The following is a 27700-nucleotide window of genomic DNA, read 5'->3' as shown; positions in this document are numbered from 1 at the left end:
TTCTGGCTCTGGGATCTCAGCAGAAATTCCTTTGTTCCCACCTTCTGGGCCTTGCCAGCAGATAAGAGGGAGCAGGGATGCCCATCTGCATCCTGTTTTTCACAGGACACGATGGTATCGTTCCCCAATTTTCCCATACAAGGTTGGAGCTATTTAGTCACAGGCCAGATCTTCCGCCAGTAAGCACTTCTGAGCACTCTCTTCCAGAGGTAAGCAACTCTGGAGGAAGGGGCTTTCAAATGTTCCCAGAGGGATGTCAATTGTCACACGGTAGCACCCATCTCTTGCCTCCTCAACAAATCAATCAGAGTCTTATCACAAGAAATACCTCAGGAAGCAAGCTTTGAGCCAAAAAACAAAGAAAGATTCTCACAACCAGAGACTTCTCAGTGCTCCTGGACTCCTAGTGGGAGCTTACAGATCTTTCCAGGGGCCCATGGGATCAACCTGGGGACTCTCTGGATGCCCCAGTACCACTCTGGGATAACTCCAGACCCTTCTGGATGAGTCTGGAACCCCCTGGATGCCCCCAGACCTCTCCAGGACTTCTCCTGCAGATCCTTTTGCATGATTCCAACAGGGGATAAGGGGGGTTCAGCAGGGGGTGGGAGGGGGGGAAATGAGCTAGTGAGGCTTCTGTGGGGTGGAAAGGGGGTCTGGGGATGGAGGGAGAGGTGGAAGAGGGAAACTGGAGAGTTGTGTGGAGCTTCTGTGGGGTGTAAAGGGGGTCTGGGAGGAGAGAGTGCTAGTTGGGGGGGGGGTAAAGAGGAGAGGCAGACCACATGAGTGGAAAGGGGTTCTGGGGGTGGAGGGAGGGGTGGGAAGGGAGAACTGGAGGTCGTGGGGGGGCTTCTATGGGACGTAAAAGGGGTCCAGTTGGGGGAAATTGGGGTCAACATAGGGGAATGCACTCCAGAGGGCAGGGAGGAGGGCATGGGGGTACAGGGGACTGTAGGGGTCAGAAAATGGGGTCAGAAGCAGGGGGAGGAAGGGAAGACAGGGGACCCTGCGGGGGTGCAAACAGAGGGGACTGGGGAATGGTAGGAGATTCTATGATGTGAATGGGGGAATTGGAGCAGGGGAACTTGAGGGGACAGGGAATTCTGGGGGTCAGATAGAACGGACGGGGGAGGGGGATGAATCTAGGGGAGAAAATGGGAAGACTTGGGGGGGTCGGGGGAGAGTATGGGGACACAAGGGATCAGTGAGAGACAGACACGGAAGCCTGGGGGTCAGAATGGGGAACAGGGGCAGACAGTGACGGAGGAACTGAGGGGACGGGTGGAAGAGGACTCCAGCGATGAGAATGGGGGAAGTGGAGGCGGGGAATGGGGGGGGAGAGTGTAAGCCCAGCGGTCAGACTGAGGGACTCGGGAGGTTGTGGGCGACCCGCGGCGGGGGTGGGGGGGGGGGGGGGGAAGGCAGTGAAACACCGTGGGTGGGGGGGAAGGGCGGGGGGCACAGGGCACCTCCCGCCGCCGAGCAGAGGCCCTGAGCAGCAGAGGACCCACGAGGCCAAGACAGGACGGCCCCAGCCCCGGTGCCCCCGCCGCCCCCGAACACCCACTCGTAGAAGCTGAGGCGGAGCTGAGGCGGCGCTCGGAGTCCCGGGGCTGCGCCGCGGCGCTGGAGCAGCGCGGGGCCCCACTCCGCTTCCGCGTGGCCGCGTCCTCGCGTCGCCGCGTGATGACGTCACTCCGCGGGGAGCGGGGACGGCGCGTCGCTCGAGCAACGGCCGCGCCGGGGCGCTGTCGCTATGGAGACGCCGCCGCGCATGCGCTGTCGCCGCGGGGACGGCTTCCCGCGCCGCAAGGAGGGAGGGCGCGCTGTCGCCGTGGCAGCGCGGCCTGCACGCACGGCCTGAAGCCCGAGTGGGGCTCGAGGGGCAGCGGGGGGCGAAGAAGGGTGGGGGGGGAACGGAGAGCCCTCAGGGATCTCCTGGGGAGGTGGGGGAGCGACTGGGGGAGGGCAGAGCTCCGGGGATGGCGGCTGTGAGTGGGGCTGTGGGGTGGGACATCCGCAGGGAGATGCAGCCAAACAGGGGGATGTGGGCAGAGCATGGAGGTGTGGGAAAAGGAAGACGGGCATCTGGACAACAGCGTGAGAGCCAGGCTGATAGGGAGGGAGGGAGGGAGGGGGGGGGGGGGGGGAGGGAGGAATGGGAAGAAAGGGAGGGAGGGAGGGAGGGAGGGAGGGAGGGAAATGGAAAAAGGGGAAAAAAAGGGGACAAGGGAAAAGAAGGAAAGGAAAGGAAGAAGGAGAGAGGGGAAGAGGGGCAGAAACGAAGAAGAAAAGGGAAAAAGTCCAGAGCTTGGCCTGGGTGGTATTGCAATGTAGAAGGGCTTCAGGTATCTTGTTAGGTGCACAAGAAGGAGTTCATGCAGCAATAAATGATATTGTTGTGTTCATGTAGGTCAGAGTGGTAGAATTGAAGCAGATGGAGATAAGATATGGCACCAAAGTGAAATACTGCACAACATAAGACGATGTGAGCTGAAACCAACATGACTTCCTGGCTTCCCAAATTGCACTGGTTTAAGAAGTTATTTGTGGGGATGGTGTGTGTAATCGCTGTATGTATGCATCCTTCCTTGTAGTGTGATTGGACTGTGGAGATGTATCTCTAAGTATGAAAGGTCAAAGGTGGTGAGGATTAGGATGTGAACATCGTAATCCTCAAAGGAAAAGGGGGGATTGATGTGGGGTGCTCTGTTCAGCAGTAGGGATTAGCACATCAGTTTAAGAACCAGTGTATGAGTTTAGCAAAAGGAATCCATGAGTGATCGTTCTGAAACTTTCATTTCAGCTTTAGTGGGAGAACAGCCTCGTTCCTCCTCAATAACTTTCCACAAATGAATACTTCTACCTTCTGCCTCCATGACTGTGCCTCACGAGAAGCACCAGAGTCCCAGTAGAATACTTTTATCTTTTGCCTCAACACGCGCGAGGACATTTTCCTCAGGTCCCACATACACTGCTAGGAAAAAGTGGCTCACTATGGCCTTATCAGCCGCTCCGCTCGGCAGCCAGTAACGTCTGAGTGCGAAAACACAATGCGCTGATGGAACTGCATGTTAAGCTCTGCAAATTGCCACAGCACTGCGTTCCTGCCAGGGCTGCTGTCTGTGTGCAGGGATAGGATTAGGAAAGCCAAGGCACAGGTGGAGCTGAACTTGGTGTGGGATGTGAAAAATAACAAGAAGGGGTTCTACAGGTACGCAGGCAGAAGACAGGCCAAGGAGAGCGTTCCCCCTCTGATAAATGAGGACAGAGAACTGGCTTCCTCAGACATGGAAAAAGCTGAGCTGAGGTGCTCAATAAGTGTCTTGCTTCGGTCTTCATTGGTGGTCAGGCTCCTCCCCATGCCTGCCAGGACCTGAAGAGAGGAAAGTGGGACTAAAGAAGGCTTCTCTGAGAGCTGCTGCTGCACGTGCAGAGGTGAGTCCTTGGTGAACACAGACACGGCTCTTGTTCTTCTCAGCGCCTCCGTCTGTCAGAAGTGAAAGAGATTGCAGAGTCCCAAGGGAAATGGTGTCCTGTTACTACGCTCACTTTGTTTCTTTCCAGTCCTCACACCTTCTTCTACTGTCCTCTTCTGCAGTTCCTTCTTCACTGTCCTCTCTCTTCTTTCTTCATGTGCTCTTCTTTTACTGTTCTCTTCATATCACGATCTGCTCTTCTTTACTGCTCTTTTCGTTTTCTGCTCTTCTGTACTCACTTCTCTTCTGCTCTTCTCATTTGCCACTTTCCTCTCTTACCGTCTCTTGTACTTCTGCCAGACTTCCTTTCTCGCTTTTCCTCTTCAGCTTCTCTCCAACTTCTGCTTTTGTCTTCTCTGTATACGCTCTGTATACGCTAATACCTCTTTTGCTTTTCTCCTTGTCTGCTTGTTTTTCTTACCTACATCCTTTTTCTTCTTCTCTGCTCTTCTTTCTTTCTTGTCTGTTCTCCTTCTGCTCTTATCTTTCTCAGGGTCTCTTCCCTTTATTCTCTCCGCTACTGCTCATCTCTTTTGCTGTCTTGCCTGTATCCTATTGTGCTTTTCATCTTCTGCGCTTCTTCCTTACCGGTATCCTTAATTTTATCCTCTCTTCTGTTCTTTTTCTCTTCTTCTCCGTGTCCAATGCCTGCATCGCAACTCTGTCAGAATTAGTTTTGGGGTGGAAAAAGGTACCCAGATACATAGGTTTGTACAGTGGAACCTCTTACACTTTGCCTGAAAGGTGATCCAAAGGAGCCCTCAGGAACCAAGACCACAAAGGAGCTGCTTTTGAATGGAGAATTTTCCAGAGTTCCTTCCAGTCGTTGCTCAGAGGAACTGAGGTTTTTATCCTTGTATCTCTGCAGAAAAGCAGGGTGGAGGGAACACATATGGTGAGGTGCTCGGGTGAAATTGCCCTCCTTGCACAAACAGCCTGTTTGTGTCCATGTGATGCACGGTGAAGAGAAGCCTGCTGTTCTGTGAGTAAGCCTGCCAAAAGGGAGTTCTGGCCTTTTTGGCAAGTCTCTGAGGTGAGGTCTTTAGACAGGCTGGTTGTTTTGCAGGGGAAATGCCATTTCAGCTGTTTGTTGCCACGCTTGGTTGGTGCTTGTATGAAAAACATTCATCATCTAGACAAGCAGTGCTCTAGCACCAGGGAAGGGAAAAACCTCATGTACATCCAGTCTTCTCCATGAGCCTTATGTTGCCTTTCCACAGAGTCTCTAAATGCCTGTGGAAATCACAGGGGGGTGGGAGGGGCAAGGGGATGGGGAAGAGATGAGGGGCAGTTTGTGCGCATCCTGTGCCCACGGAGCAGGTATTACCTACAAAGAGCTAGGAACCCTTCACGGCATCCTGGACTTGTTTACTTTCCTTTTTGAGCGTGATGGTTTTGTAGGTACTTTGTGCATTTTAAGTAACTGTCAACTCTGCTGAGACAACAGGCGTCCTAGAGAGAGCCTCGCCGTACCCTTTTTGTTCGGGCTGTTTTATTCCCTCCTGAGATTAAAAGGGACTGTGGTCTTGCTTAGCAAAGGGAAGCGTGTGCATGCTTCCAAAGCAAAGGCAGGTAGGTGCGTGCTTGCTTAGCAAAGGCAGGTAGAGGCATGTGATGCGAAGGCAGATGGTTGCTTGTGAAGCCATGTCAGGTGGTGTGTGCGCTTCAGTGCTGGTGGGTCAGAGTTGAAGATGCACGAGCTGTGTGACAGCTCTGAGAGTGGGATGGCCAAGGAAGAAGCCTATGGTCCTAGCCCCCTGGGGAGAGAGTGAGATCACTAAAGGGAGGGAGGATTCTTAGACTCTGAGGGGTCTAGAAAGGGAGCTGAAAGGTTTGGGGCTCCCTTGCTGTGCTCTGCGCAGGCTGTGGCAGTGCTGGGGTTTATTTTGGAGTCAGTCTGAAAACAAAATGAGACAAGGGGGTTTTCTGTGCAGTTTGAAGCCCTGCAACTCTGCTGCCGGGGCTGCAGCCCAGGGTAGGCACCCTGTCCCCACAACTGCTGACCACGTTCTTTCCTTCTCTGCAGTGACCACGTCCAGCCCTACGAAGACACTTTACATCATGTCGGACACCAAAGTGTCTGCGCTGACCACGTCTGTGATGGGTGAGGCTACCTCAGTCCCTCTCAAACTGCCAGGCATCCAACCTTCCTCCTCCGCCAGCTCTCCTCCTAGCCCTGTCACCTTTGCCACCTCCCCATGTTGTGTCGTGTCATGGAGATCTGTGGTGCTGGGGCAGGCCTGAACTCCCCTCCCTGACAGCAGACGCGTTTCTGAAATCTCTGCTCATTTCCTCATCCTGCTGGCTCATTCTGTATTTACAGGTTTGTGTCCTTTACTTTTCTTGGGTAATTTAGGACTGGTTTAAAGCAGCTGTATTTGCTATTGCCTTTGTCTGCAGTTACCCTTGTGGATGATGGTGATGGGATATACCCTTTTGGGTTAGGTTTTTATGGAAGGGGAAATGGTGGAATCACCATCCCCAGAGGTGTTCAAGGAGTGTTTAGGTGTTGTACCGAGGGATGTGATTTAGTGGGAAATGTTGGACTAGATGATCTTAGATGCTGTTTCCAACCGTGGTGATCCTATGATCCTAAGGTTTACACTTGTGGATTGTGATGAAGTGTTAGTGTTTAGTGCTAGAGCTAAGTGCTGAGGGTAACCCTTTGGGGTTAGGGTTTCATGTTACTGTTTTCTGTTAGGTTTAAAGGTTAAGGCTTAACACTTGATGTTAGTGATGGTGGGGGTGTGCCCACCTGGTTGGGGGTTTATGGCTTGTCCTTTTTGTTAGGGACAACAGCAGCACTTTTGAGATGGGAATGAGGGTTAAGCGTTAGCATTTTGGATTAGGGCTGAGGAGTATCTTTTGGGGTGAGTGTTAAGGATTAGGCTTTTAGGTTAAGGTAAAGGGTTAAGGGTTGTCCTGTGGAGTTAATGCTAAGGGATGCTGTAGTGTAAATGCTGAGACATGGCTTGAAACCTGATTTTTCACCTGGTAGAAAGGCAGGGCCAACCCAGAGCATGCAATGTTCCAGAATGACAGAAGGGGTGGAGCCAGGATCCACCCCTTCCCAGCCCTCATTGAAGGGTTGGCAGTGTAGGCAAAGGAGATCCCTGCCTACCTGAATCCTTCTGAAGATAAGCAGCTTCTTGCCTTGATTTCTGTGCCCACGGCTGTTGCCTTTGAGCAAATTCTCCCTTGCTGCAGCCTTGGACCTTGCTCCTCTGCTGTCATGGCATGAGGCCTGGCCTCATGGGGCGCAACCCTGCTGACTGATAGATGTGTTGGTTTGGTTGGGGGTGGATGCCGTAGCTAATGGCAAAACCATTTCCTTAGTGCAACTAAGGAGGTAAGTGAGAAAACAAGAGAGTCTTGAGAGGAAAGAGTGACTGATGGCAGCGCTGTACTGGAAGCAATAGAGAGGCTGACAGTGGCTGTCGGTGGCAGTAGAGCGATCCGAGTCTGTGTCTAAATGGTTCTTAGAGCTGTGTCTGTTCCTTGGAGAGGCCAAACAGTGTGGAGGTACTTGTACTCACAGTTGTTTGACTTAGGAATGAAGTGTTTCTCAGCTCATGCACCTGACAGCGTTGTGTTTGCTTGTGCAGCTTTGCTTTGTGCATTGTAGAGCTGTCAGACAGATGTGGATTCATTTGCCACTCACTCAGCAGGAATGAGACTAGTAATACTTTCTGTAAATGCATTTCAGTTGAAAAAATGAGTTTGTTTTGGCTGTAGAAATGGTGTATTGGAGGGATTTTGGTGGATGTGGGCTAACAGGATAAGGATTCTATTGGCAACTGCTTTCTGTGACATGGAAAGGCTGTACTTTATTTTAGGGATGGAGCATGGGATTCTATTGACTCTTATTGAGAAAGGGGGAAATGGAAAGCCTCTGTGGGTAAGAATGTTTTGTGAGCTGTATTTTGGGTACTTTCATCTAAATAGGACTGTGTGAAAGGGTGTGTGTGATGGAGGAGAGAGAAAAGTGCCTCGTGTTGACTGTAAGGAAGGCATAACGTTAGAGCAGTGGAAAGGCAAATTTAAGAAACTGTGCTTGAAAACTTGAAGTTAGTGGCTGGCTGTGCTAAAATCTTCTTCCAAAGAGTTGCTCTTCAAGTATTTCCTGCTTTCTCTCTGTGAGAAACTGACGCCAGTGGCCTTCCACTGCAGCATGGCCGTGCGGAAAGGCTGGGGAAGAAGACAGAGCTGGAGAAAGCACCAAAGAGAGGTACAGATACATAACAGGCATCTGGACTTGATGCACTGTCTTTCTGCCCAGGCTTTCTGTTTCTTCATTGCTGGGACAGTTCTCTGCAGTTTGCATCCCAGCTTTCTCCCAAGTCCTGGCTGCACAAAAATGCAAGCATTCAGAGGAAAAGGAAAAAGCAGAGGAGTGGGCTTCTGAGAAAAGAGTTGAGGGGGAGCGTGAGGAGCTTGAGGCAGAGTTTCAGAAAAGTGGTGCTTTCACTTAGGATTGCTCTGAGATTTCCTTGCCCTGGGTTATGATTGAGTGTAGCTATTGGTTTCTTGGTTCCTGTGTATGCATTGTTGGTAGACAGATTAGTGTGTGGAAAACACAGCTGAGAATCCGGGACATGGTAATGTACCAAATGGACTGAACTACTGGAAGGATTGTGGGAATGAGAAGAGAACCTGGATTTCTCTTGCACAACAAGCCTGTATCAGTTGTGTCTCCTTTCACTGAGCTGAACGCACAGTGTGTGTGAAGTCTTCTGATGGGAAACCCACGGTCCCACAAAGTGGGCGTGGAAACGAAATGGAGCTGAGGTGCATCTGTGTGCTGAGTCATACTGCTGAGGACAGAGAGGAGCCCCAGCTGAAAAAGCAGCTTTGGTAAGAATAGTGGTGAAAGTAGGAGTGGGTATGGAAGGTTTAGACTGCTCTTGGAGGAAAGGTGAAAGTTTCAAATGTTCTGCAGATTCAGTATGCCTTGGTGTGCCACATCTGCCTGCCCTGTCAGCACTATGTCAGGCTTTTTTTCCTTTCCTTTTTAAGGTAGGAAAAACAGTTTCTGGCTAGGAGAAGAAGAAATGCAAGTCTTCCCTGCATTGCTCCTTGGGCAGTGGGTGCTGATGAGCAGTCCTTGTATGAGAATAATGTATTGTCATTTGATCTGTCTTTCCATTCCTTCAGCAACTGGGGTGTTGATGCAGCTGCACGTATCTCCTGTTTTGTCCTGCTTTGTGTAAAAGAATAGTATAGTATGCAATCTCTGTGTGAAATTTTCTTAAAGTATTTTACTTTATTTGCCCCTAGGAAGCAATGGCTTGGAAATGATGGCAGTGTCACCCAGCAGCCCACACAGTGACCTGATGTCTCATTGCTTGCGTCTGTTAACAACCACCACGATGAGAAAAGAACGTTTGCATGGATTCTGTGCTGACTGTGTCAGTACAGCCCTTAGGAGTGGTGTGGACATGGCATGGCAGGGAGAAGGGAATTCCCTTCTGATGGGAAAGTGCCCGAGGAGTGTTGACATCCCGTGTGTTGGTGCCCCATGCCCACCCCATGCCCCACGCACTTCTGAATGAGCAGCACAGCTTTTGTGTCATTCAGCCACCTGTGGCAGAGCAGATCAGGCTTTCTGCAGGCGTCAGCAATCATCCCATCGCTTTCTGCCTTATAAGGAGTTGAAAACCTTTTCATTTTGGAATCCTACTTCCAAGCTTAACCACCTCCATTGAAGCAGATGTCATTTTTCTTGTATCCTTCAATTCTGAGTCCATATTCTCCCAAAAGCAAAAGAGTTTGGAGGTAACCACCAATAGTTAAGTGAGTGATTTCAGTATGTATTTCTGATCGTGACAATTACTTCAGTTTAGAGGTCACAGTTAATGTACTGTGCCTGTTTTAATTCTGACCAAGGTTGTAGTTGTAGCTGACTTCCCAAGGCTGCAGTACGTGGTGGTGACACAGCCATGGGCTTCTGCATTTGCATTAATCCCACATTTCCTTGCAGGTCAGCTTGTGCTGGAAGTGGACGGTATCAGAGTGTGAGTGAAGGTCAGTGCAGGAGCAGCTGTTGATGGGAGTCCAGGCTAATGAACTCTGGAGCATCTCCCAGTACGGTACCGGAGGAGGCAGGAATGATGTTAAGGAGCTCCTCAGCAGGAAGGTGGCTCATCCAAATGCTTGCTGACAGTTTGAAAGCCCAGACCCTTCCAGCCTCCACCTCAGAGGCAACATCTCCTTTGTCCGATCATGCAGCACCTGAGCAAGAGGGGGACCTGAGCTGGCTACACAAGAGTCATCTTAACTTCTTTGTTATTTTACTTCAGATAACTCCATTGGGTGACCCTGCTGTTGGTTTCTTAAAATTTGGATTACGTCTGATGGAGGCCCAGAAGTGTTGTGAGCACTCACAGAGGTCACAACTGTTGCTGGGGTGGGAGCGTTTGTCCCACAGCTGGTGAGCAGAGCTGGTGCTGCACGCAGAGACTGGGCTCTGGGCCTTCCTTGAGAGAGATCGCCCTGTGAGAACCCGTCAGAAGCACTGCTGCAGCACGTGCCTGAGCTGGGCACAGCTCAGGCTGAGCAGGCCGAGTGGGTGAACTGGGTTTGGTGCTGGGTGGTTGCTGGGAGGTGTCTCAGAAGAAAAGCTGGGCTGGGGTGGGCCCGCTGTGTCAGCCCTTGTCCCAGCTGGTGGTGAGAGCAGGGTGGAGGCTGATGGGTGCTGCCCACTGTCACTGCTGCTCTTACCATGTGGCACAGCAGTGCTCTGGTGTGTGAGCTGGGAGGGAGAAGGACAGCCACTGTGCCTGGCTAAGGCAGAGCTGAGGTCTGTTGAACACGTGGATCGTACCAGTGCAGCTATTGTGGCTGCAGTAGGGGTGGAAGACAAAGGGAATTTTCTTCATGATAGCAACACCAGCCACTTGCTTCAAGGTGTGTAAATGTTGAGGAGATGGAGAACACTTGCTGTCAGAAATCATGGCAGCTGTACAGAATCTAGTTGTATTTTGGGGATGGTTCTTGTAACCAGTTGATTTTAAGACACTGTGCTACTCAAGAGTCTAAAGTGCATGATAGAAGAAAGCTGGGAAAATGCTTCTCCTTACTATTTTTCACTTGCAGATTCTTTCTTTAGGGATTCTTTCCAAAAGGAGATTTTGGGGATTGAGGCAGTTGAAGAAAGAGTGAAGCCAGGGGGCAGTCCCTGTGGAGAGGACCCCAGGAACTGAGCTTCCCCACCACTGTCTCAATGAGAAGACAGACGCAGTTCCCATTCCTGCTCTGCATATGGAAAAGTGTGGCTGGATTTATTTGTTTTGGTTTTCTTCCCTTCTCTCATTTTGAAGGGGAAAAGCTGGAGCAGGGGGAGCACTACTGGTCCTTTGTTACCTCCATAACCGGTTGGATTCTGCATGTGCTGCAACAGGACAGCATTGCCAGGCTCCTTAACCTGCTGGGGCAGGGTGGGAGCAAAGAGCGTGAACTGTCCTCCTGCCAGCTGCACCTAGTTATAGTTTGCCAGGTCCCTGCTGCCCTGAATTTCACCTGAAAGGTTTGTTCTAGCTGCTTGCAGTAGTAAAATTTAGGGAAGAAATGGAAGTCAAGAGCTAAGGCTCTGCACAATAACTTTGCGTGGATTGAACTGTGGCACCTGAAGACTGTTTCCTGAATAATGCTGGCATTTTGCAGGTGTGTTGGTTTAACCCACTGAACTGATGTCTGTGAGCGCCAGTCTTCTCCACCTGAACAGTAAGAAAGCTGGGATATGCCCAGAAATTGCAGCAGTTGCTGTGAATACTCTCCCAAATGTTTGTTTCCTTTAGTGGTAGCTAATGACTCAGCACTGTGATATCCTGTCTCTGGCACGATCTGGAACGCTGCATCTCTTTGCAGATGTTGGGTGCCCATTTCCATGGACCCTCCTTTCTTTCTCTCCTCAGAAGCAGCACAGTGCGGTTCCCTGCGTTAGGGAGCAGCAGCCAGCAGGCTGCCAGAATGCCAGCTGGGCCTTGCAGCGCGCAAAGGGACGTGTTGGGGATGGACCATCCTTAGCACCACGCAAAAGTGAGTCTCTTCAGTCCTCTGTCATGAAGTATGGAAGAATGCATTTTAAGTATTACTTCTGAGCGGGTGCAGGACTGTAGGGATGTCAGGTAACCATGGTGGAAGCACTGGGGAGGCCGACAGCAGCAGCTGATGGCAGCAGTGTGACAGAAGGCCGTGTATAAGTGGTGGTGCTCAGAGCTGAGTGCATTCCTGAGAAAGGCACTCTTGACTTTATGGCGTTTTCTTTCACCTAGTGATATGTAGAAAGTTAGTGAAGAAAGGAACAACAAGAACAAAAATACCCTACTGCAAGGGCAACTGCATTTGGATATTTACAGCATGCTAGAGCGTTATGTGAGAACCAAGAACTCCGTGACCTGTAGGATGCAATGTCTTCTGAGAGATTATTGGAGGACTTTGTGGACGGAGACGTGTTTAGCTCACTCTGCATCATCTACACTGCCTAAGGAAGTTACACTGCAGTAAGAAAACCATGCTCTCTGAAAGCACAGTTTCCCATTGAGAAGAATTATTTGGCTGACCACCTTGGGGTCAAACTATAAAGCGGATTACAGGGCAAGTACAAGGGGCGAGACAAAAACGCCTAAGGCATGGTTTATTACTTCTCAAAGTAGAAATTAAGAAAGGGTTAGCTGAACTTCTCCCTAGAAATGCCTGTTAGTTTTGCTGGAATCCTTAGTGACTAATTCAGACAGACATCTGTGCTGCAAATGTCTGTAACTGTATGGATAAAGTTTATGATCTGCACGTCCTGTAAAGCTATAGCTACATTGTCTTTGATTTTTACTTAACAGATTGCAATGTCTTGCCTATGCTATATGAATTGCAAAGCTTGCCTGCAAGCTGGATCATCCAGCAGCTTTCACACTCTCCCTTTGTGGAAATGTAATCAACTCATTCAATGGTGGGATCATGAATGAGTCCAACGAGAAGGCAGCATCAACAGTGAAAGTTTGACTATAAACTGAAATAATGAATTACCATGGTTGAAGCTGAACCAGTAGTCCAGTAATAGTTCTATGAAGTCTCAACACCTACCAGATACTTTCTAATGAATTTAAAAGATTCTTAATGATAACTTCATAGTGCATGAGTTGGTTCCTTTACACAGGTTGGTTCTTTCTTAACTTATTCCATACAGGTTTTAGTATCACTCTAGGGATTTTTTTGATAGAAAAGGACTTCTTGAAGGTTATCACTTGTACATTATGCTTTTACATAACGTACAGTGTGGATTTGTTCCTAAGAAAATTGCATGAACAAAACGAGGAACAAATAAACTTTCATTTATTTCTTTCAAAATTTTTTTTTTAAATATGTATTTGCTGACCAACTTCCACACGGAGCTTTTGATCTCCTTGTTACAGCATGTAGATCATGGGATTAGTCAAGGGAAGACAACCGTATGGAAAAGAAAGGTTTCCCAATGGAAACCTTTTCCATTGGGACAGCCTCAGAGGGTAGGACATATATGTAGACAGCTGGGCCAAGCATGACAAAAACTACGATGATGTGGGAAATGCAGGTGGAGGTTATTTTGTTCTTTGTTTTGGTGTGTCTGGAGCTTCAGCAAGAGGATTATGTAGGAGATGAGGAGAAGTGCAAAGCACATGACAATGACAACTCCATTGTTGAGGAACATCAGAAGTTCCGCCGTGTAAGGTCAGCACAGGCCAAGTTCGCCAACTGACGCACATCACAGACAAAGTCGTCCAGGACGTTGGGGCCACAGAAGGGGAACTTGATGGTGAGAGCAAATAGAATGATGCCATGAATGAAGCCACCGCCCCACGAAGCTCCAGCCAGGGCACAGCATACAGTCCTGTTCACAAGCATGGTGTAGTGGAGAGGCTTGCAAATAGCAACGTAATGGTCACAGGCTATGGCCAACAGCAGGAAAGCTGCTGCTGCTCCCAGGAAGTGAAGAAACAAAGGCTGGGTCAGGCCTTGTAGGAGTTGATCTTAGGATTTGAGAAAAAGTCAGCCAGCATTTTGGGTGGGGTCACAGAACAGTAGCAGATATCCAAGAATGCCAGATTAGCCAGGAAAAAATGCATGGGTGATCCCAGCTGGGAATCCCCCTGAATTGTGAGAATGATAAGGATGTTGCTTGGGAGAATTATGATGTAGAACAGGAGGAAGAAGAAGAAGGGAATTGACTGGACTTTGTGGGATTGAGACAATCCTAGCAGAATAAACTCTCTAACTACAGTTTTCATGCTCCATTTTGACTCTTGCAAGCCCTGAAAAACAGACAGCAATAAACACACAATGCCAATATGTTGCAATATTTAAGCAACTAGGGCTACGCTTAGGCTACTGAAAATGCACATCCTGTGACCGTTACCTGGTTTTATGGAGGACCACATCCCTGTATGTAAAGGAACATCAGATTTATTGGGCCATACCATACGGCAGGCCGCCATTAACCATTCTATTATTGAATGGTTTTCATCATTATATTGATTACCTGCATATAATCTCTGTCTAAGAGCAGGATGGACGGTCATTGTGGCCAATTTGGCTATTTCCAGGCCATTCACCAGAACACTTTCTGCCCCAGAATCCCATAGTCTTAATAACCAAGCCGGCACACTTTCTCTAGGTTTCTGCCTGAATCGTTGGACTAAGTCCATCAGTTCTGTTGCCGTGTACGGTTGGGCTGTTACGTGCAAGTGGGTTTGAGCGGGGGGCCACTGATCAGGCGGCACCCCTGCTGGTCTGTCCTGTACCTTTTTTGTTTTTTGAGATATAACAGGACGGACTTCCAGTGCGTCCGTCAAAATTGGGGATTCAAGATCCGATTTAGATGGTTTATTTTCCTGATCAACACAGTCCGTTGATTCAGGAGCCTGGTCATTGTTTGTTGAAATACTACGAACTTGACCTATTGGAAGACGTAGAATTGGGTTTTTTTCCTGTTAATAGGCCAAGTTCCTGTTCTAATTTTTCAATACGATCTTTTAAAAGTTCATTTTCATTCACTGAAGTATTATTCCTTATTTCGGCATTGTTTAAAGCATTTAATAGCAGCCATGCCACTGTAGAAGCAGCTAATTGTCTTTCTCTAGTGACTAATATATCTTTGCCTAGTCCCTGAAAGTAATCCGCTAGGCGATATGGGGAAACGTTTCCCACAACACTTAGGGGACCCCATTTTTCAATGATAGTTGCCAATTCATAATAAGGGGATCCCGCAAATCCTGGGATCTGCCCTGGAATTATCTTATCTAGGGGGGTAGTGTTCTCCCCCTTGAACCATTTACAGAAATTCCAAAGAAAGGACATAGTGTAAGTTTCAGTATATTCGGCTTGCCTGCCTGGCTCGCCAAGTGTATAATCAATGAAAATTATATAAAGGAATATTATAGGAATATATATATATATATATATATATATATATATATAAAGGAATATTAATAATATTAAGATGTTATAGTAATGAAATAAGCAAGAGAGTTAGGCACAGTGAGACAAAGAGAATAAATAGAAGGCTCACCCGTGTCGTGGGCTCGCTCAGGAAAGACCAGTGGAGTGGATCTTCCGAAGAGAGAGAGAGATCCTTCCCCACTAGTAGTCAGCTCTTGAATGGGTCTAGGAGAGGTGCAGCCAGGCTCCACCCCTTCCTGCAGCACAGGTGAATTGCTTTCACCTGTGCTCCCAGGGCTGACTCATTGCTCGCCTCAGGTGACTAATCAGAGGTTCAGGCCGTGACTCAGCAGTTCCCATACACTGAAGTAATCTACCTGGACTTGTGCAAGGCTTTGATATGGTCTCACTCCACATCCTTATCTCTGATTTGGAGATACGTGGATTTGAAAAGTGGATTAGTAGCTGGCTGTATGATTGCAGCCTGAGGGTTGTGGTCAGCAGCTCTGTGTCCAGGTGGAGGCTAACAATAAGTGGTTATATTAAGGAATCCCTCAGGGTTCCATCTTGGGACTGCTGTTTTTAATATCTTTGTTGGTGATCAAATAAATTCTTCACTGTGGGGGCTGTCAGGCACAGGAAGAGGTCCCCCAGAAAGGTTTTGGATTGCCCCATCCTATGAGGCATTCAGGGCCAGGGTGGATGTGGCTCTGGGCAACCTGATCTACTGCATGACAACCCTTCCCATGGCAGAGGGGTTGGAACTGTATGATCTTTAATATCGCTCCAACCTAAACCAGTCTATGATTCTCTGAATCTAACTCGGTTCAGTTGGTCAATCTGGGACCCAAATAAATATCTGTATAAACATGCCAAGGCACCCTAACAGCCTAACACAAGTGCACGTGGCTGGCACAGGATGGATCCCCTTCCACCCCAGTGCAAGGAGAAAGGATGAGGAAAAGCAGACAGGTTCTCAACGCCTTTTTTACATCTGTCTTTAATAGTCAGGCCCGTTATTCTCAGGGTACTCAGCCCCCTGAACTGGAAGACAGGGTGGGGAGCAGAATAAACCCTCCACAATTCAGAATAAAACAGCACGTGACCTGCTGCTCCACCCGGGCTGTCACACATCCGTGGGATTGGACTGGATCCACCTGAGGGTACTGAGGGAGTTGGTGGACGTGGCATCCTAGCAGCCCTAATCAATCAGGGAGTTCCCAGGTGACCAAATACTTGCTAATGTGGTGCCCATCTACAATAAGGATCATCCTGATGTCCTCCTATGACTACATGCCCACCTGGTGGATGAGATGCTGTGGGTGGAAGCTACCTGGACTGGAGCAAAGTCTCTGACACCGCCTCCTGTAGCATTCTCCTGGAGAAGCTGGCAGTCCATGGCTGGGATGGGTACACTCTTTGCTGAGTAAAAAACTGCTAGGAGGGCCAGGCCCAGAGAGATCCAGATGGAGTCCAGTTCTGAGAGGTGTTCCTCAGGGGTCGGCACTGCAGCCTGTCCTGTTCAGTGTATTCACTGACGAGTCGGATGAGGGAATTGGGTGCACCCTCAGTAAGTTTGCAGATGACACCAAGTTAGGAGGAAGCGTCCCACAGACGGACTGAGATAGGCTGAATGACCGCGCTGACTGCAACTGCATGAGCTTTAAGAACGTCAAGAGCTGAGTGCTGCTTTTCGGCTACAGAAACCCCAGGCACCGTCACTACAGGCTTGGGGCAGAGCGGCTGTAAGGCTGCACGGACGAAAAGGGTCTGGGGTGCTGGTGACAGCCGGCAGTGCCCTCCAGTGGCCAAGGAGCCCAATGGCAGCCTGAAATGGGGCAGTCAGGAGCGGGGATGCGATCGTCGCTGTGATTTGCCAGTGGCCCCAGGGGATCTAAATTGCTAGCGGTTGTCCTTGTCCCATCAACTGCAGCCCAGCCCAGCCCAGCCGCTCCCTACAAGAAGACATGGCGGCCCTGGAGTGTATCCACAGAGGGGCACCAAAGCTGGGAGGGGTCTGGAGCGCAAGACTTAACGGGGAGTGGGAGAGGGAGCTGGGATGGTTCCGTGTGGAGAAGAGGAGGCTCAGGGCAGACCTTATCGCTCCATCCAGCTACCTGGAGGGAGGTTACAGCGAGATGGGACCTCTTCTCCCAGGTAAATAGCAATAGGACTACGGGGAATGGCCTCACATTGCACCATGGGAGGTTCAGATTGGATAGTAAGAAAAGTTTCTCCCAGAAGGGGTGGCGAGGCATTGGCACAGGCTGCCCAGGGAAGCGGTGGAGTCTCTGGAGGTGCGTAAGGAAAGGGTAGCTGTGGTACTTCAGGACAGGGTTTGTTGGGCAGTGTTGGTGGCAGGTGGATGGTTAGACTGGATGAGCTTTCCAACCTTAATGATTCCGTGATTCTCCTCTCAGTACCTTACGTTCGCAGAAGTAGCACTAAATATACTGTGGATCTTTCTAAAGTGCAGAAGGTTACAGTGAGCTGTGTCTGTTCCATAATGTTCTTCCATTGGCTCTGGAGCATCGTTCTCCAATTGACGTGGATCCAGGGTGTCCCTTAAGGAGACCTGCATAGGCAGGAAGAGCAGTTGCTTAATCTGACACTGCATGGACAACGTGACTGCCCATCTCCCCAGCCCTGTCTGCTTAATGCCACCTGGCACTTGCCTTGCTTTTCCTTACATCAGACTTCTCTTCTAAAGTCTGCACTGAATGTTTCAGATCCTTTGTAGCAGCTGCCACCTGCTCTCCTCAGAGGACACGGGTGCAGAAGGGTTTCTCTTACCTTTAAACAAAGAACAGTAAGCGTAACAAAGCGTAACACAGGTTACCAAGAAATAGAACGTACTCCTCAGCTGTATGCCTCCACTGAAGTTCTCCTTCCCAAAAGATGACTGTACAAGAAATACATAGATAGGAAATGATAAATATTAATATGAAAGGCATATTAATTAAACAGTAAGCTGGCTAAGGACACAGTGAGACAAACTGCTAAGGAGGGACAAACATTAGCTCCCTGAAACTCAAAGAACTGCACTCATTAAAAGGGCTATAAATGATCAGAGATTAAGGGGAGAGGAAATTGGGATAACAATAGAAACTGCAAAGGTTGAGACAGGCAGCTGGAAAGGTGGCTTCCAACGTGGTCAGCCTAATCAGGGCAGGTGGAAATACCTGTAAAATGAGGGCAGTTACATGCACAGAATGAGAGAGAGTTGTCAGTGCAAGAACAGCGGAAGATTGGTATTTCTTTCCATACAGTGAATATCCATCCTGAAAGGTCACGTTTTCTCATGATAGAAATTCCACTTATTGTGTGCATGTTTCACTGACAGGATTGAACCAGGGCAGCTCATGAGGAGGTGCTGAGTGTTTGAAAAACACTGAAGATGACTTCAGGTTTTCAAGCAGAGCTCCACCGTGTGACCACAAGCAGCCGGTGCCATCTCGAGAGGCCCTGGTGTTCCTGAGGTACCTGCCTGGGACTAACAGTTGTCAGAGAGAACCTGCAGGAGACCAGAGCCCTTTGGGACTGCAGATGGAGCCTGGAAGGAGAGCCCCAAGGGATCTGATTGCTAGCAGTTGTCTTTGTCCCTGTACTGCAGCCCAGCCCGGCACTAAATCCTCCCCCCCACAATAAGACAGTGGATCGTTGGGGATGATCCACAGTTGAAGTGGCCACTGGAATCCAAGAAACTCTTCCTGGTTCTTAGTAGATATCCAGATATCCACGAAACATGCTGGATTATCTGTGGCAAACTCAGACTGAAAGAGTCGAGTGCAGGTCACGCCAAGTAACTGTGGTAGAATCCATTATTTGGGGAGAACATCTCCTTCCAGCTAGGGAAGTTAAGTGGAACAGTGTGAAAAGATCCATCCGGCCAATCCTCTGAGTAAGGGAAAATCAAATGTATTGTGCTATAGTGGCAGAAGGCAAACATTATTGGACTGTGCCTCAATTTACTAAAAGCTGTCTAATCCACTTAACCCATGAGCAAAAACAAATGGTCTAAGCGGAGTGAAGGACACTGATTTGTGACGTAACATGAGGAAGACAGTAGATTGCTGATGTAAGAACTGTCATGCTTGTGCCCTGACCAGTGCTGATTATGCTGGAGTAAAAGCCTCAGGCCAGCACCAGTGTACCGAAGGCCCAGGGGAATGACTGCAGATTGACTTTGCAGGACTCCAGCCCACGACAGCTCAGAGCAACAAATGCATCTTGGTATTAGTAGTTCCTTTTTGCAATGGGGCAGTAGCCATTTATCCCTTCACAAATGCCAGTGCTGAGAAACCAAAGGCTCTACAATATCGTTCATATAACTCTATGTGTAGAGAAAATGGCTTTGATCCAAAAAGCTAATAGTATAGACAGATAACAGAGAAGGCAGAATACCAGAAGACATGCCACAACAGCAAAACGACACATCAGTGACAATGAGCTTGTCTTTCTCTGTTTATTTCAAATGTGTTTTTTTCTCTCTTCTGCATTGATTGCCATATTGTAGAAAGGATTGAAGGGAATAAAAAGCTAAATAAATATATTAGAATTAGTCGGGAAGAAAATGAATGTAAGCAACCTCAAAAACACTTCTTTATTTTTCGCATACGCTTGACTTAGTAAAAGGTGCTCCTTTTCTGTAGGTATGAAACAACGGATACACCAGGAAATTTTGGCTGACCTCCCCAGATCACAGCCTTTAAAGGGATCATTAATTGCAATGGAGAAAGATTTTGGTGGGCTACATCAAGGGGAAAATGGAAAAGCTTTGTTAGGATTATAAAACACCAGGACTACAGCACCCTCTCATGGCTTCAATTCAAATGGACTGGGTGCCCTGCCACTGGCTGGGAGGGCGGGTAGAAGGCAAGGCCAAGTGAGGAGGAATTGAAGGAAGAATGGAGGGAGAGGGAAGCAGAGGGCAGGGGCTGCAGCTGCCCCACAGGGAGAGTGCAGGAGGGACAGAATGCATCCAAACGGCACCAAAAGGAGTCAGAAATTGTGCTGAGGGCTCCAGAGGACACTGGGTGCTACCTCTGGTGGGCTGTCCCCCCCAGCGTCACTCAGTGCCATCTCCTCGACTTCAGTACTGTGTTCAACCCACTGGATATCACAGAATCGTGGAATAATGGAGTTACTGCAGGGATAATGGGTACACATGGACAAAAGGACAAAGGGACTGATGGATGCAAGAATAGAGGGACACACAGACGCAGGAGCTTTGCTGGCGGTGTTTATTGGTGTTTCTTTATGGGAAAACAGACTGTGTTCTTTCAAAGATCTGGTGGCGATATGCAGGGATGATCAAGTCCTTATGGAACATGGTGGGGACAGCACCAGTGTTTCATCCTGAAAGTCAAAGTGCAGGCGGTGACCTTATGGTCACTTTATTTGGTCTGTATGGCACCAGAACCCTTCGTGTTCTTTGGGTGACCTTATGGGGTCCTTATGGTACCACGACGATCACCTGCACCTTACAGGGATGACACTGTTCTTCTTGGATCCTTTTTGATCTCCTCCACACCTCCCAGTCCAGAGGGATTTGGGGTCCCCCCACAGCCCAGGACCCTGCAGGATACAGGGGTCCCCCAGTGTCACTCACCTTGATAGGAAGATTCACAACCACGGGATCTGGGAGCGCCAGCAGAGGGGGAAGGGAATGGGAGTTCCGTTTTCCTCGTAGCAACTTAAGCTGCAGTGGGAGAAATGAGGAGATCCCAGTGGGCACCAGAACCTCCTCAAAAACCACTGAGGACCTGGGGCTCCCCAAATGGGAGGCACCTCCTGAGGGCACCGTAGTACTCACTCCTAAATCAAAAGCTCCGCTTGCTCCCACCAGGAGCTGAGGAAGGAGGATGAGAGACAGTTTGGGTTGGAGTTAATAAGAAAGCATATGGCAGCGGGTGATGCCTTCGCAACAATCCCATATGGCCTCCCCTTGGTCTTAAAGGGAAAATCCCTACTGGTTCCCACAGACCCAATTGCTTCCACATGTCATCTGGAGTCCCTGGAATGTGGGGATCGGCTGGGGGTGGAGACCAGAAGGTGGAGATCCAAAGAAGGAAACAAGGGGACCCAAGAAGGGGGGCCGAGAGGATCCAAGGAGAGGGGACAGAGGGGACCTAAAGAGGAAACCCAAAGAGAAGAAACCAAGAAGACCCAAAGAAAGGGAATCAATAGGACTCACAAAGAGGAAACCAAGTGAACCCAGGGACCCAAAGAGAAGGAACCAAAGGAACCCAAAGCGAGGAAACCAAGGGGACAGAGGGGACCCAAAGAGCAGGAAGCAAGGGAACCCAAGGAGAAAGTGGTTGCGAGCCAGCCCGTTACCAAGAACCCGTCTGCACACCCTAGCCTGTGCCTGGAGGCACATGGAGGCGAGGAGCAGGAGCACGATGACAGCAACTGCTTTCATCTTCCACTGTACGCTGGGAGCTGGGTGAGGCTGCAAGAAGCCAGGGCTGCATTTATTCTCTTGGGACCCCCCTCATGTTCCCAAATGCCCCTGGGCTTGGCAGAGTCCCCTGGCACAGGCTGAGCCTGGCATGCAGCCAGCCCCTACCTTGGCTCCAGGGCATGGGAAGGAGCCAGGGATCAGGGGAAGGGCACTAAGTGCTGGGAACCCAATGGCACCGAGCCCCAAAGGGGGGAATCCTAATATCATGCCCGAATCCCAGAGTCCTATTGTCCTAGAATCCCGGAAGAACTAAGTTGGAGAAGACCTCTAAGAACATCAAGCCCAACCAAGGATGTGCCATGCCATTGTCCCCGCACCTACTCCCCAGCACCACAAGCCCGGGGCCCAGCAGGGTGACATGATGCAGATATGGTGACATGTCACAGGCTGTGGGTTTAGCGGTGGAATTGGCAGCACTGAGTTAATGGTTGGATGACCTGAGAGGTCTTTTCCAAGTTAAAAGAAGCCATGATTCCATGCTCAGCTGCTGGCTGAGCAGCCTGAGAACCTCGGACCCCATCACACTTTACGTTTCAGCATTGTACAGTCACAAAGAACTTAGGATTCCTTTTTAGATATCATCAAACCAGCAAAGAGGGTTTTCCTGAGTGGAACCTTTAATGTGAAGTTACTACCAAGTATCACCCACCTGCTTTGCCTTTATCTTAAAAACAGTCTTCACCTCACCTAAGTGTGATGTCAGTCTGTATTTAAATACAGCAAATAACACAGCACTGATAAGCTCCCTGACAAACGCTGCAGAGCAGAAGCAGCCCAAAGGAAACTCTTCCAGCTGACTGCTCTCTGGGCAATTTCCAAAGCAGACATTCAAGTGATCTTTTCAGAGCACAGCAGCTCTCTTATCTATGGGAAACGTCCCACAAGGCCGTGACCAGCTATCCATTCTGCCAGACATAACACTTAAAATTAGCACACCGCTTTTCCTTGAGGAACCGTTGAGCCATTTACAGTTCTGAGCCATTTATCAGTATTTTATTATTTCTTTTCATCTGGATAAAACAAGAGTCACTTTCTTTGAAGCCATGACAGGAGGCTGGACCATCACGGGAACAAAACCAGTAGGACACCTTTTGTTCTGCTGAAACTCAGGCACACAGCCCAGTGACTCCAAACCCCAACACAAATTTTTGATTGCCTGACTGCGTGTCCTAAGGACAAATTGTCCTCATGGACAGAGGCAGCACTACTGCCGTTTCAGATTCACGATGCAGATTTCTGGATGTAACGTGGTGACTCCTGATGTTGGTTATGAGCAGAAAATACATGACGTGTCTCCTGATGAGACTGTAGGGGTCTTGTCACACCCAAGTGACTCCTTGACTTTATAGTTCTACGATACTGTGATTCTGTGATTCTGTGGTTCCATGATTTGTTCATTCTATGAGTCTAAGACCCCACGATTCTGAGATTTCAAAGATCTAAAAGTCATGGTCTTTGGGTTTTGCAGCAGTAAATGACAAGGAAACCCAGCTGCCACTGCCAGATTTTTATTCACTCCCGATCTCCTGCTTGGCAACAAGGGCGCTGAGTGGACACTGCCAGGGACGCGTGTCTTTGTTGTCCTGTATTCTGATGTCCCTGTCACCCACCTGCTTCTATGTGTCCCCCTGTCCTCATGTCACCACGATGTCCCCGTATCACCATGATGTCCCCACTGTCCATGTCCCCATTGGCCTCTCACTTCTCAGTGTCCCCAGATGTCATGTTCCTAGGGCCCCAAGGGATCGGTCTCTCACCTTGGTGCCTCACAGGACTTAAGAGGACTCTGGCATACCTACTTGGACAAATCCTTGATATAGGGACCATCTCCAGGTGGTCCTGGAAGACAGAAGGCAAGTACCAGATGCTTGATTTGGTGGCTTGGGGCTCGGTGCCATTGGGTTCCCAGCACTCAGTGCCTGTCCCCTGATCCATGGCTCCTTCCCATGCCCTGGGGCCGAAGTACGAGCTGGCTGCAAACCAGGCTCAGCCTGTGCCAGGGGACTCTGCCAAGCCCAGGGGCATTTGGGAAGTTATTCAAGAGTTAAATAACTACGGCTGAAAAAAGGACCTGGGCTCATGGTCCTTTTTTCAAGCTGAGCCTTGCTGCCAACTCCTCGTCTCGAGTCCCCTCATCTCGCCTCACCTCCTGTCTTGTCTTGCCTTTTGTTTCGCCCCTTCTGGTGCCCCCTTCTGTCCTCCCCTCATCACATCTCACCTTTCATCTTGCCCTATCTGGTGTCCCCTTCTGGAATCCCTATCTGGTGTCATCTCATCTCACTTCTTATTGACCCCCTTCTGTTGTCCCATTCTGGCACCCCCTTCTCCCATCCCCTTCTCATCCCCCTTTGTCTCCTCTAGCCTTTTGTCTTACCTCTTTTGGATTCTCCTTCTGGCATCCCCTCATCTCACCTCACCTCTTTTGCCATCCTCTTCTGGCCTCCCCTTACCTCGTCTCGCTTCTTGTCTTGCCCCTTCTGGCTTTTTTTGTATTCCAGCAATACCAGAAGACATTCATTTTGTATTTTTTGTCACTGATGACACACTCCCTGGTGGTTCTCTCAGTCAGAAGGCAGCATCCAGAGATGCTGGAGGAATACGCTCTGAGGCACGTGATTTGATGTCCAGGAGCTGACCTCGATGCCCCTTGTCTCGTCTGAAGCTTCTCTCCTCCTACCCTGTGGGTTCTGTGATCCAGCAGGGATCATGCAGGGACACACACACAGCAGCAGTGGGAACCCAGAGTCCTTTCAGAGGAGATCCAATTCTGTCATGGCCTACTAACGGGGCAAAAAAGGTGACTCTCACATCCAGCGTGTTCTGATGGTAATAATGAAACTTAATGGTGCACGATTCCATGACTTGCACAAGGGGCAACGGGAAGGGAAGGGAAGAGAAAGAAACTGGTGGGAGATGCCACAAGGTAATGGAAGAGAAAGGAGACCAGGAGGAGACACCCCATGGGAAGGGAAAGGATGGAAATGGGAGAGATGACATAAGGGAAGGGAAGGCATGGGAAGGCAACTGTGGGGAAATGCCGTATAGGAAGGGAGGGCGACAGGGGAAATTGTGTAAGGGAAGAGAAGGGAATGGGATTGGGACTGGGAGAATTTGCCACATGGGAAGGGAAGAGAAGGAAACCAGGGTGAGACATTACAAGGGAAGGGGACCAGGGGGAAAGGCTGGAACGAAAGGGAAGGGGACCGGTATGAGATGCCGTAAGGGAAGAGAAGGGAAGGAAACCGGGGTGATGATGCAAGGGAAGTGAAGGAGACCAGAGGGAGATGCGGGAAGGGAAGGGGACTGGGGGGAAACGCTGCAAGGGAGGGGAAGGGAAGGAGACCAGAGGGAGATGCTGCAAGGTAACGGCAGGGGACGGGAACGGGGCAGGGGAGAGACGCCACAAGGGAGCTGAAGGGAAGGGGAGCGAGAAGAGAGCCGGCAGCGCCGGCGCTGACCAATGAGAGGGAGGCCGGTGGCGGGGCGGCGCCGGCGCTGACCAATGAGAGGCCGGGCCTTCGCCGTCGCCCCGCGCCGATGGCGGCCGGCTCAGCCTGCGTGCCGCCGTTCCCCACGGCTGAAGCGGCGGCCGGGCGAGGCTCAGAGCTGGCGGGCCTCTGCCCGGAGGGACCGCGTGCAGCACGGCAGGTTCGGCTGCTCAGTGTGTGAGGCCGGGAAAGCTTGCGGGCTGTGGCTCCAGGGCGGGCAGAGGAAGTCACAGCGCCGGTGCTGCTGGAACCCGCGTGCTGTCACGCTGCGTTTCCACGAGGACGGCGGGCCCTCCCCGAGGAGCCGAGGGCGGCTTTGCTGCTGTGTTCGTTACCCGATGAAGCCCGACGCAGAGGGGCTGGGCAGACAGTCTTGCTAAAGAGGCCCGTGCTAGAGCAGGATTGACAGCACGACTCCTTTTGTTCCCCTTGAGCCCTGGCCAGGCTGCGGGGAGAAAGCCACGAGGAGAAAGAGGGCAGCGGCTGTCCCCCCGCACCGCTCCGTACGTTGGTTTATTCCGTGCGAGAAAGGCTGGAGCTGCTTGCAGCGGCTCTGGACGCCTCACCGTGGGATGGATGCATTGCTGTGCAACTTCCCCATGGCTGGGAGAGGTTCTCCAGATCCTCATTGCAAACGGGGCTCCGCAGTGACTGTGGGTCTGGGTGATGGTAAAGTACTGGGGCAGTTGGTGATGCACCTGAGCTCACGTGGCAATGAGGGATCGGGAGGGGGAGGGGGCAGACAGGTGGACCCCGGGGGTCAGAACGGGGGAGGCACAGACAGGAGGGGTGGAAGAGGACTACAGTGATCAGAATGGAGGAACTGAAAGGGGGAAAAAGGGGAGGGGAGGCGCAACCCCGGGGGTCACACAGAGCGACGGGGGAGGTTGTGGGCGACCAGTGGCAGGAGGAGGGGAGGAGGGCAGTGAAATACACGGGGCGGGGGAGGCGGGGAGACACAGGGCAGCTGCCCCCGCCGAGCGGAAGCCCCGAGCGCCACAGAGACCCCGCGGGGCCAACGCAGAGCGGCACGTGGCCCCCAGCCCCCTTAACCCCGGCCCCGCCCCGGTGCCCCCCCCGAACACCCACCTGTAGAAGCTGAGGCGGCGCTCGGAGCCCCGGGGTGCGCCGCCCCACTTCCGCCTCCTCCTCGGGTCGCGGGGCTGGTGACGTCACTCAGCGGGGACGGCGCGGCGCCACAGCGACGGAGCGGCGCAGGCGCGCTGAGGCGCTGTCGCCATGGGGACGCCATCACGCATGCGCTGTCGTCACGAGGATGGCTTCACGCGCTGCAATGAGGGAGGGCGCACAGTCGCCACGGCATCAGATGGAAAACGGCGCTTGGAGACTGCAGCTGCGGGGCAGCAGCTCAGCACAGCGCTGCCGATGACTGGAGCCGAGCGAGAAGCGAAGGCGCTGGTCGGACTCCGTGCCGGGCTCGAACGCGCCTCGATCCGCGCGATCGCTCCCTCTCTTCCGGGGCTGCCCGGCTCAGCCAGGAGCCGCTCCCGGACACCGGGCGGGTCCCGCCTCTCGCGGTCAGCCGCCGCTTCTCGCAGCCCGGCAGCGCCTCGCCGCAACGACGGAGGACGGCTCGGTTCCTCCTCCGAGGGCAGCCGGATTCTGACGGGGGACGGACGGGACGGTGCCCCCGCGCCGCCTTCCCCTGACCGCCCGGCGTCCCTGAGGCACGGGGAGGGCGGCGGCAGGGACGCGGGGCGGTGGACCGCCGCTTTCCCCGCGCGGAGCCCCGTGGCTCCGCCATCCCGCCGTCGCCATCAGCATCTCCATGGCGGCGGCCCCGCGTCCGCAGCCGCCATTGGCGGAGAGCCCGCGCTCGGCCCCGCCTCCTCCGCTCTGTCATTGGTCGGTTCGCCGAGTGGGGCGGGCGCTCCGCGCGGGGTCCTTTCTGTCCGCGGGCGCGCCGTCATTGCGACATCACCGCGCGCGTTCCCGTGGCCCCGGCCCCGCTGCCCTCGCGATGCCTGCCGTCGTGCGCCCGCTCCGCTTCCGGGGCCCCGGCTGCGGCTGCGGGAGGAGAAGGGCGGGGAGGTGGGGGACCTCAGCGGGGCCGGGCCCGCGCCGCTCCGCCCCGCTCCGTGCGGGCCTTGCTGGAGAGCGGCGAGCGCGGGCTGGCGGCCGCCGGCAGGTGGGGGAGCGGGGCGTCCGGGCGGGCGGCGCAGCCCGGCGGTGGCGCTGGGGAACTCGCTGGAGACGAGCGGCTCCGCGGGCACCTTGACGTTCCGCTCCAGGCGGTCGCGGTGCCGGCCCGAGGCCGGCGCTGTGCGGGGCGGGGCTGAGCGCGGGGCGATCGCCTCCTGCTCCTGCTGCCTTCGCTGCTGCCGGTAAAGCGGGCTTCTCGGCCGCCTGCACAAGGCGCGCTGCTGGCTCGCGTTCAGCCGAGCGTCGGCCCGCAGCTCCAGAGCCTTTTCCTCCACGCGGCCTTCCGGCCGCTCTGCCCCAAGCCTGCAGCGGTGCCTGGGCTTGTTGTGAACAAAGTGCGGGACCCGGCATTGAGTGATGTTGAACCTCGTGCCGCTGGCATCAGCCATCGATCGGCCTGTCTGTAGCCCTCTGCAGGGTCCTTAGGCAGATTATAGGAGGATGCCGTAGCTGAGGGGCGATGGGAGACAGGGAGGGGAGCAATCCTGCCCTGCCACCGGCAGCCCGGGGACCACGTGCTGTGGGTGCCGGCACGGAGCTCCTCCATCCGTCAGCACGGGAGCTGCGGTTCTGGCTGCAGCGGCAGGAACTCAGCGCAGCCCTGCAGAGAGCGGTCCGGCAGCACGAGAAGAAGATGACGGCCGTGGAGTGCGAGAGCCTCAGCAGCGTCTGCAGCCCGCGAGGAGCTGAGCGGG

General features: G+C 51.8%; 1 long non-coding RNA gene and 2 pseudogenes across 6 annotated transcripts; 1 reads left to right on the top strand and 2 right to left on the bottom strand.

Moving 5' to 3' along the window:
* The first annotated feature begins 2203 nt into the window (after positions 1-2203).
* On the top strand, positions 2204-19657 carry LOC149911865 (uncharacterized). Of its 5 annotated transcripts, none has more exons than XR_016462769.1 (9): positions 2204-2488; positions 2807-3438; positions 5506-5802; positions 8757-9254; positions 9460-9909; positions 10588-10747; positions 11142-11516; positions 18232-19121; positions 19541-19657. It is a non-coding gene; the product is annotated as an uncharacterized LOC149911865 (long non-coding RNA). The 5 variants fall into 5 exon arrangements; XR_016462770.1 differs by having other exon boundaries at positions 18232-18367; positions 19541-19655; XR_016462771.1 differs by lacking the exon at positions 18232-19121 and having other exon boundaries at positions 19541-19654.
* On the bottom strand, positions 11640-14274 carry LOC149911866 (olfactory receptor 4M1-like; annotated as a pseudogene).
* Positions 19658-20114: 457 nt separating the features above from the next.
* On the bottom strand, positions 20115-27372 carry LOC116237348 (uncharacterized; annotated as a pseudogene). The gene is made up of 3 exons (XR_016462767.1): positions 25932-27372; positions 20500-20589; positions 20115-20246 (listed from the first exon to the last, which is right to left on the bottom strand). The product of XR_016462767.1 is annotated as an uncharacterized LOC116237348 (transcript).
* Positions 27373-27700: the final 328 nt, after the last annotated feature.

This window comes from Phasianus colchicus, unplaced genomic scaffold (assembly GCF_987193195.1).
Source record: "Phasianus colchicus unplaced genomic scaffold, bPhaCol1.hap1.1 HAP1_SCAFFOLD_54, whole genome shotgun sequence".
Taxonomy (NCBI): domain Eukaryota; kingdom Metazoa; phylum Chordata; class Aves; order Galliformes; family Phasianidae; genus Phasianus; species Phasianus colchicus.
The sequence above is the reverse complement of the archived record's forward strand: the minus strand, read 5'-3'. Positions and strand labels throughout refer to the sequence as shown.